The sequence below is a fragment of the Lonchura striata genome, unplaced genomic scaffold, assembly GCF_046129695.1.
Source record: "Lonchura striata isolate bLonStr1 unplaced genomic scaffold, bLonStr1.mat Scaffold_99, whole genome shotgun sequence".
Lineage (NCBI taxonomy): Eukaryota > Metazoa > Chordata > Aves > Passeriformes > Estrildidae > Lonchura > Lonchura striata.
In genome coordinates this window covers 1,051,635-1,060,393 of record NW_027461193.1, presented here as the reverse complement: position 1 = coordinate 1,060,393, position 8,759 = coordinate 1,051,635, and positions in this window count along the sequence as shown.

The following is an 8,759-nucleotide window of genomic DNA, read 5'->3' as shown; positions in this document are numbered from 1 at the left end:
TTCTGTAATATCGAGTGATTAATAATTAATAATTACTAATATCGAATAACATAGGTTGATTCCTTTGTGATACTGATTAATAATTTATAATTTATATTGGATTATTTTATTTTTAACATTGATTAACACTATTGGATTTGTTACTTTGTAATATTAATAATAATTAATAATATAGGATTGATTTCCTTGTAATATTGATTAATAATAAATAACTAATAACAGTATTAATTTACGTGTAATATTGATTCTTAATAATCAATAATTAATAATTAATATTGGATAGATTTCTTTGTAATATTGATTAATTAATCCTTAATAATTAATAATAGATCAACTTCTTTTTAGTGTTGATTAATTAATAATCAATAGTTGATATTGGGTCTATTTCTTTGCAATGCTGGTAATAATAAAGAATTCATAATTACTACTGAATTTATTTCTCTTAAATATTGATTAATTAATAATCAATAGTTGATATTGGATAAATTTATTTGTTATGGTTAATAATTAATAATAAATTATCAATAATCAATGATCAATAATTAATCTTGGATTGATTTCTTTGTAATTTGTGAAAAATGCCGATTGAATGATGCGCTGCTATTGATTATTGATAACTCCCTGCTATTGATTATTGATAACACCCTGCTATTGATTATTGATAATCTGCTATCGATTATTGACAACTCACTGCTATTGATTATTGATAACTCACTGCTATTGATTATTGATAATCTTCTATTATTGATAACTCCCTGCTATTGATAATTGATAACTCCCTGCTATTGATCATTGATAACTCCCTTCTATTGATTATTGATAATCTGCTATTGATTTTTTATAACTCACTGCTATTGATTATTGATAATCCGCTATTGATTATTGATAACTCACTATTGATTATTGATAACTCCCTACTATTGATCATTGCTAACTCTCTGCTATTGATTTGGATGTGTGGAGATGAAGGAACAATGGGAATGGAAATCTCCTTTTTTTTCCTTTTTTCCCCATTTTTTTCTCCTTTTTTTGCCCTTCTCTCTCCCGTGACAAAAGCGAAGATTTGATGAAAAATCAGTAAAATGGGAAACGGAACTTTTCTAAAATTGCTTTTTAAAAAAAATCCAGTGAACAATTGGAGCTGGGTAATTGGTTCTCTAATGACTTTAAATTCGTGCTTTGGGTTTTTTAATCAATGCTTTAAAAAAGAACCTTAAAATCCAAACTGGAACAAACTCCTCCAGTGCCACCAACCCCACCGGTGTCCCCAATGTCCCCAAACTCCCCAAATGTCCCCAAACCTCCCCAAATGTCCCCAAACTCCCCAAATGTCTCCAAACCTCCCCAGATGTCCCCAAACCTCCCCAGACCTCCCCAAATGTCCACCAGGGCCATCCCCGCCATGTTCTCCACGCTGGGCATGGTGGCACCTGTGGGGACATTGGGGACGTGTCACCGACACCCCTGGGTGGCACCGACACCCCCGGGTGGCACCGAGCCCGTCCTGGTGGCACCGGCCACCCCCCGATGTCCCCAGCTCTGCTCCTGATGTCCCTTAGGAGATCCCAGTCCTGTCCCCAGTGTCCCAAACCCCATCCCTGGTGTCCCCAACCCCATTCCTGATGTCCCCAACCCTGTCCCCAGTGTCCCCAGGCATCTCTGCTGTCCCAAGACCCTCCAAACCCGATGTCCCCAGCTGTCCCCAACCCCACTCTTGATGTCCCCAACTCTGTCCTGGTGTCCCCAACTCTATCCTCAATGTCCCAAACCCCATCCCAGGTGTCACCAGCTCCAGTCCTGGTGTCCCAAGACCATCCACATCCCATCCCTGATGTCCCCAGGTGTCCCCAACCCCATCCCTGATGTTCTCAAGTGTCCCAAACTCCGTTCCTGATGTCCCCAGCTGTGGCCAAACCCTGTCCCTGATGTCCTCAGGTTTCCCAAGCTTCATCCCTGATGTCCCCAGGTGTCCCCAAACCCCATCCCTGATGTCCCCATGTGTCCCTCACCCGCCACCACCACAGTGACCCGGTGTGGCACATCCCAGCCAGGCCCCAGGGTGGTCACCAAGGTGTCCCCCTCGGTGTCCCCCTCAGTGTCCCCCAAGCGTGGCCTGGGGTGGCTGCGGGCACGGTGCTCCCAGCGGATCTCCACATCCAGCGGGAAGAAGCCGACGGCGTCGCAGCACAGCTCAGCCGGGAGCCCCGGGGACAGCCGGGACGGCAGCAGGGACACCCGGGGAGGGGCTGGGACACGAGACAGTGAGCTGGGGATACTGGGAGGGACTGGGAGGGAACTGGGAGGGACTGGAAGGGAACTGTAAGGGACTGGGACATACTGGGAGAAGACTGGGACATACTGGGAGGGAACTGGGAGGGACTGGGACATACTGGGAACTGGGAGCCCCGGCCCCGCCCATTCCCGGCACTGACCAATCAGGCACAGCCGCAGCACCTGCTGCACCTGCCCTGGGCGCGCTCACGGAGCAGACGAAGGCGCCGTCGTCTGACACCGAGAGTGGCGGCAGCTACAGCGACACCTCCCTGGCGCCCCCCGGCGGCTGGGAGGACCGAGGAAACGTTCGGCCTCAGTGGCGCCCCGTGGTGACTGGGAGGACCATGGCCGTGCCCAAAACCCCCCAAAAAAACCCCAAAAAATGCCCCCAAAAACGACCCCCCTAAACACAAAAAATGTTTCCAAGCCCCCCCACAACAAAACCCCCCAAAATCACTCACCGAACCCCCCCAGGACCTCCCAAAAAATGTCCCCGAAAAATGCTCCCAAAACCTTCCAAAAACCGTTCAATGCCCGCAGTGCCCCCTAGCGGCCGGGAGGACCAAGGCTTTCCAGTGCCAGCGGCGCCCCCTGGTGGCCAGGATGACAAAAGCGGTTTCATGCCCCCAGCGCCCCCTAGCGGCCGGGAGGACCGAGGCTGCCCAGTGGCGCCCCATAGTGGCCAGGAGGCGGCCGGGAGGACCCGACACCCCCCCCGCTCGGTGGCGCCCCCCACTGTCCCCGCAGGGCTCCGCAGCCCCTCCCCTCCCCTCACCTGCGTGGTGCCGGGGGGGCTCCCGTGGCCCCCCAGGAACAGCAGCACCCCCGGCGTGGCCTCGGTGCGGCGGGCGGCGGCCGAGTCGAAGGCCAGCAGGCGCCGCGTGGCGCCGTGGCGGTGCTGCAGCCACTGCAGCGTGAAGGGCCCAGCCGGGGGCACGAAGGCGCAGTGCAGCCGCCCCGGCGCCCCCAGCAGTGCCCGCGTCTGCGGCGTCCGCGTGGACACTAACAGGGACACTGAGGGGTGGGACAGGGCGTCATGGGGCGTGGGGACATCGGGGACAACGGGGGGACATTTGGGATGTGGGGACATCAGGGATGTGGGGGGACACTGGGGACATCAGGGACAATGGGGATGTGGGGGGACATCAGGGATGTGGGGACAATGGAGAGACACTGGGGGCATGAGGACAGTGCAGGGGCATAGGAGACATTGGGGGACATGGGGACAATGTGGGGACATTGGAGACATTGAGATATTTGGGCCAATGGGGAGGGGACACTGGGGACATCAGAGACATCGGGGATAATGGGTGGACACTGAGGACATGGGGACAATGCAGGAGTATAAGGGACAATAGGGGGACATCGGGGATATGGGGACATTTGGGGGGACATCAGGGATAACGGGTGGACATTGGGGACATCAGAGACATCGGGGACATTGGGAACATCGGGACAGTAGGGGGACACTGGGGACAATGGGGACAATGGGGATGTGGGGTGTCCTGGTTTGTAAGATCAGCATGTATTCTATTTGCCATCTGTTGGAGGTTGGGCAGTTTTCTTATTTCTTCCAAGAACAATGTCTCCCTCCGGGGAGATATCTTCTGTTCATGGACCATGGAATGACTCACTGCATGACCAGTAAAGTTACATCATCCCATGGCGAGATGCTCCACCCAGAGGGAGGAGCCAAGCATTCCTACCTGCATAAAATCAGCACTTTTTGAGACACTGGCAGCCACTTTGCTGGATTCCCCGAGGAGCAGCTTCTCTGCTGGATTCCCAGAGGAAGACCAGGCCCAACTACTACCAGACCTTCAGAGAAAACTCCACCCTTCTAGAGATCACCGCTTCAGCAGCATTTCATCAGACACTCCAGGAGGAGCAGCCACCATTTAACTGGACTATTACCAACACCCTGACTCCTCAGGGTGTCAGGTTTCTGACTCCATCACTAGTTTTGTTTGTACTAACTGCATTTTTTTTAATTTCGTTTTTTTCCTAGTAAAGAACTGTTATTCCCATTCCCATATCTTTGCTTGAGAGCCTTTTAATTTTGAAATTGTGGTAATTCAGAGGGAGGGGGGTTTACCTTTTCCATTTCACAGGAGGGTCTTGCCTTCCTACACAGACTCCTGTCTTTTCAAACCAAGACATTGCATCAGCCCGTTCAGGGAAAATGGCTAAAGATGTCTCTAGAACTTCACTGCTGCTTTTGTAACTCTGGGTATACCACCTGAAGTAAAGGCAATGGCCCAGCTAATACTTCCTGCTGAGTTGCTACCTTTTTTGCCTTTGGGGAATTATGCACAAAACAGGTATTCCTCATTCCTCAAAAGGCCAATCTGTCACTGAACATGGCTCCCTCAAGCGTCTCCTGGTACAATAGAAAGGGGGGCCAGAGAGGACAACCCTTCCGAGAGACTGCAGAAAGCCTTTTATGTGTTCAACTTCTTGAAATGATCTTTGATGGACCCCAACCCCTGATTGTTTGACATTTTAATTGTAATTCACAATTGCAACAAAAGGAAAAATCCCTTGCCTTAGTGAAGGATCCAGGATCTGGTAAGATACTGGGGCTTTATCCTTAGGTCACCTGATGTCACCTGGTGTCACCACTGAGTCAGGAACAAGAGTCAGGCGACACATAAAATCTAACTCTCTCCAGGAGACTAATACTAATTTTATTAGGAACACATTTCTTTTTATACACTGCTCCAACACCGGTGGACCTGACTGGTCCTTTAATCAACACACCTCACATGATTGGCTAATTAAGGAAACACCCTTTAGTAAACATCTTATAAGAAAACAACTGTTCAAAACACCAGCTGCAAGATTGCTTTAATTCTTTCTCTCAGCCTTCTCAAAACTCCCCAGAACAATTCCTAGGAAAGTTTACCTGGCTTTCTCTCTGACCAGGCTGGGATAGAGGTTTTGCTTGCATGTCCACAGAGAATGGTTCCAAGTGGATTCCAGCAAACAATGTGAAGGCGTTTTGAGATTCTTTGACTGCATCATTTGCAGATTCACCTTGAACATCAACATTGGAGAACGCTTGTGAATAGGACCTCGCCACCACATCAGCACCTGTTTAACCTCTAACAGACTTATGCCCTTGGGGAAATGGTTATGATTACCCAGTGGTATCAGGGCTTACAGGGCTAGATCAGCTTCTGGGGGATTGGAGACTTGGTGGATGGATAAGAAATTTAGTTAAAATAGGCTTATATGTATTAGGATTATATTATGTATTGTTATGCTTATTCCTTGTATTTTATATTGTGTGAAAAAATTAATAGACAAATCACTTAAGAATGTATTTTTGTTTGAACAGATAGGGGGAGGTATGGGGAATAAAACAGAGAGTACAGTGGAACTGATAAAGGGGCCTGATATCTTCTTCTTCTTCTGCCTGATTGAGCAGAAACCATGGGAGAGACAGACACAGTGAAAGTCTCCTTGGGCAAGAAGTGACCAAGAAACATATTGTGAGACATAGTGATAAAATAATGTTACCAGGTGATGTGTAACCAATGGGAAATTGTTACCAAAAACAGAGCCCTATATAAGCACCATACAAGTGAAATTCTATATAAACACCTGATACACTCAATAAAATTGGCTTCTGATCCCAACTCAGATGCCCCCGACTCTCCATCATTGATAACCCCTGGTCTGGGTGATCCCTGTTGGGTGGGGGGAAGGTGTTGGAGAGATTTCTTTCCCTTCTCCTGCTGTGATTTGGATGGTAATAAATTCCCTCCCTGTGCCCGGGCTGGGACTGTTTTGCCAGTGCTGGTGCTCGGGGCGGGATCTCTCCCGATCCTTTTCCTACTCCCGCCTTCCCTCAGCCAATCAGAGACAGCGCGGCTGATGACTCACCAGTTGCTGGGCAGACCCGCAGCGACCAGCGGTCCCGGCCGGACCCCGCCCCGCCACGGCCCAAATCCTCCCAAATCCTCCTGAATCCTCCCCAAATCCTCCCCAAATCCTCCCCAATCCTCCCAAATCCTCCCGAATCCTCCCCAAATCCTCCCAAATCCTCCCCGAATCCTCCCCAAATCCTCCCAAACCCTCCCCAAATCCTCCCCAAATCCTCCCAAATCCTCCCCAAATCCTCCCAAATCCTCCCAAACCCTCCCCGAATCCTCCCCAAATCCTCCCAAATCCTCCCGAATCCTCCCTGCCCCATCACAGGGGGTCCTGTGCAAGGCCACGGGGAGCGGCTGCGGCCGCCGCTGGCTCAGGAGCTCTGTGGGCAGGAAAGGGGGTGACACTGGGACCGGGGGTACTCGCAGGGCTTCTCTTAATGGTGCCTCCTTCGGTGTTGGGTCAAGCGAGAGCTTCTGGAGAATCTCTCCCCACACACAGGACACTCACTGGGCCTCTCCCCGGTGTGGATGTGCCTGTGGGTGACGAGGCTGGAGCTGTGCTTGAAGCCCTTCCCGCACTCAGGGCAGCAGAAGGGCCTCTCCTGTGTGTGAATCCACTGATGCACTGAAGCATGGACAGACGGCTCCTCAACTAATTAAAGCTGGAAAGAAGGGTATTTTATTGCAGTGCTGGACACATGTGGAATCATTTCCAAATACATGTGCGAGGAGTTGCAGACTCCTGCTTTCTATTTATACAGAAAAGGTTTTACATATCCAAGCTGTTTCTAAGGACACAAAATACATAATCATTACCTGCCCGCTTCGTATTATAATCAGCTGAATATCCATTACGGCTGTGCAATCGTGTTTCCTTAACTGGGTCTTTGGGATTTTGAAATAAGGGAGTGGGTGTAAGGGAGGAAGAAAGCTGTCTTCCTCAAGGTAAACTCTTCACCCATGGCCAGTTTGCAGGACTTTTTGATCTGCTGGTCACGGTAGCCTCTCCTAACTGCTGATTATTCTTAAGGCAAGATATTTCTATGGTCTCTGCTCCTTCACAATTCCTACATCTATCCCTGTCACTCCTAGCTTTACTTTTCTAATATATTTGCTACTCTTTAACTAAGGCATGTGATTTTTGCTAGCTAACTTGGCTTCTCAACTAATTTTAAAATCTTAACTAAAATATGAAATCTTCTACTATCTCAGTTATATTCCCAGCTGTCCCCTTGACTCATCCACAGTTTTCAATTATCCTAAATACATTTCCAGCTGACCCTTGGCTCATTATGACGAGATTGGAGCTTCTCGGAAACCACTTCCTACACTTGGGACACTCATAGGGCCTCTCCCTGGTGTGAATCTTGTGGTGCTGATGAACTTGGAGATCCACCCAAAGCCCTTCCCACACTCCCCACACTTGTAGGGCTGATTGATTCCCGATCTGGATCACCTGGCGCCAGATCAGGTCTGATTTCCAGAGCTCCAGCTGAAGCCCTTCCCACATTCCAAGTGCTTGTGGAGCTTCTGCCCACCATGAGTCATCTCCACCATCTCTGAGTGTCAAATGGATCTCTGGCTGCCTTCTAGGCACAGAGGGGCTCTTACCTCCTCACAACTCCCAGGGCTGGGTTTGCAGCCCCTCCTTGTGTGGGATCCCCAGGGCTTTTCCTCCCCATTGGGTTCCCATGCTGTGGAGCTGCTCAAAACAGCCTCAAAACAGAGGTTCTGAGCAGCGATTTGTCCTCCCAGGTCTCTGTCTGCAGCTCAGTGCCTGGGGTAAGGAAAGAAAAGGAAGGAATGTGGAAGGAAGAAGGATAGAATGAGAAGAGGAAGGAGGGTGGACAAGGAGAGGATGGGATTTGCCTCCATGCCAGAGGGAAGGGGAAGGAGATCCCACCAATTCGTCCCTGGCAGGACAGCGTTGGCAGCAGCGCTGTCCTGCAGCCAGGGGCAATGTTGGGCTGATAGGTGGAGCAGAGGAGAGGGGGAAAGGGGCAGTGACTTCCTCCTCACCTGCCTCAGTGTTCCATGCTCTCTTCCTTTTCCTCACAGCCTCCACCAGCTCCACCTGCACAAAGGTTGGGATGGACAAATCCCGGCTTGGGGGAAAAACAAAGGGTGAGCACCTTGGTCCTGCTGCCCAAGTCCAGCTCGAGAAGTCACCACCCTGTTCACAGTTGGATGGGCCCAGACTCTGCTCATCTCCAGAGTCCCCCACTCCTCCAGGCTGCTGGGATCCCCCAGCTCCAGGATTGGCCATTGCTGCTCTCCCCACTCCGATGCCAATTGGAACCCCAAAACCAATGTCCCCCCCAAACTGTTACCACTGCCCCAGCCAGTACAGAGATCGCTACAGGAACCCTTCACAAGTCTCCAAAGGGGCATCTGCGTCTCACCTTTGGGGCAATGCAAGATCCAAATATCCCCTTTCCCTGCAAAAAAAACTCCCAGAGACCCCCCAATGGATTTGGGGTGAGCTCCCCCTCCCCACTTACCTGCAGGATCTGGGGGAGTAAATGCTGCCCTGACCAGGGGAGCTGCAGACTCAGCAGAAGGGCAGACAAACCGTGTGGATCTGCTGCGGTTCCTCCTCTTCCTCCT